At 38.6% G+C, this 1,686-nt stretch overlaps 1 pseudogene; it reads right to left on the bottom strand.

Annotated features, from left to right (window-relative positions):
- Positions 1 to 602: 602 nt before the first annotated feature.
- LOC100733647 (ubiquitin-conjugating enzyme E2 D3-like) lies at positions 603 to 1,077 on the bottom strand (annotated as a pseudogene).
- Positions 1,078 to 1,686: the final 609 nt, after the last annotated feature.

The following is a 1,686-nucleotide window of genomic DNA, read 5'->3' as shown; positions in this document are numbered from 1 at the left end:
ATATTTTGAGACAGTATTTTGGAATACAAAAGGTGTTTGAGTTCCAATTTGCATTCTCTGTAGAACAAGAACAGGTGATTCATTCATTGACATCGATAAAATATATCACATTTTCTGTCCTATTGATGCTATAAACTCAAAACTAATTCTCCAACCACATCAGTTATGAGCATAAAGTATATCACATAACCTCAAGTCTCTATCAGTAGAAGGTTTAACAAGAATGGATGCTGCTTCTTTGCCATGACAGTTGAGCATCCATATACCCCCTCAGATGGTTTCTTCAGCAGTTAGAGCTGTGAAGGATGGTTTGGTCTCATAACCAAGTTAGGGTAAAAAGAATGGCCACATAATACACATGCTCCATTTTTAAAAAAATAATTTGGAATCTTGGGCAACTGTTCTTTTGTAAGTACAGTTTCTAAAAGCTGTTACTGTCCAAAGCTGGAAGAATTTAAGTCTTCTCAGATGAGCATGTGTATGAATAGAGGGAGGTAAACAAAAAATAAAATTAAAAAAGATGAGGTCTGATAGGTGAGCAGCCAGATAAGAAAATCAAAAAGGGAACAGTAACTTGAAGTTTATTCCAGCTATAATACAGTTTATTCCGATTGTAAGATAGCATGACATAGCATGCTATTATGGGCATGAGCCCATTCTCGAGATATTCTATTGTTCTTGTCTCTGTCTGTTTTATAGATTCATGCAGTCTCTGGCACTAGGAGGTCAACTGGATTTGGATCACATAGCAATGAACAAATGGATAAAAGAACTTTAGAAATAGTTAAAAGCAGGAGACCACTGTGATCTTAGAATATTGACACAAATGCTGTCACTACTGTTAATATTTGGTTGATAAATTCTTGTTGTAAATGCATCTTGTGGTGGTTTGAAGAGGTTGTCTGTAGGAAAATGAATTATTAAAAAGAATACACTACCCTGATATGGGCCATCATTAGATCCCATAATTGCACCTTGCCCATAAAACATGTCATCCCCAACTGGGCCTGGAGAACATGGTGTTGGAGGGTCATGAGCCAAATCACTAAGCTCCTTATTAATCCACTTTAGTGCCATGGTCCATGCTGCCCAAGCCCTTCATGCCTGCACGTGCTCTGTCCCACCATGTTTGGATGGTCCTCGGCCCTCAGCGTTCAGACGTGGTCCTCTTCACTGGGTGGATCCCTCTACCAATGCCACAGAGTGGGCAAGCACAGCTTGGCGGTCCAGTCCCTGGCTGGCTCAACCCTCCGACCCTCCAACCACTACCTTCTGCTAGTAACAGCACCTTTGGAATATTGTTTTCTGTCCTTTGACTTTCAGTCTATGAATTTCTTTTTTAATTAAATGTGTTTCTTGTATGCAGTACATTGTTGGATCTTGCTTCTTGATCTATTCTGTAAGCCTGTGTCTTTTAACTGGTGAATTGAGATCATTAGCATTAATTGTTATAACTGATATGCATTGACGTATTCTTGTCATCACTTTTCCTATTGTTGGTTCCCCACTGTTTTCCCATTTTCTCTAATTGTTTGTCTTGACTAGTATATTCTTTCTGTTTGGGCTCATGGTGCTGTAGTCCTTATTTTCTCTTCTAGCATGTCCTTCAGAACATTTTAGAGTATGATATGGTGGTTATAAATTTTCTCAGCTATTCTTTGTCATGGAAGTATCTTTATTTCTCCA

Source organism: Cavia porcellus, unplaced genomic scaffold (genome assembly GCF_034190915.1).
Source record: "Cavia porcellus strain 051 isolate PalLab524CR breed Dunkin Hartley unplaced genomic scaffold, mCavPor4.1 scaffold_1, whole genome shotgun sequence".
NCBI classification, from domain to species: domain Eukaryota; kingdom Metazoa; phylum Chordata; class Mammalia; order Rodentia; family Caviidae; genus Cavia; species Cavia porcellus.
The sequence above is the reverse complement of the archived record's forward strand: the minus strand, read 5'-3'. Positions and strand labels throughout refer to the sequence as shown.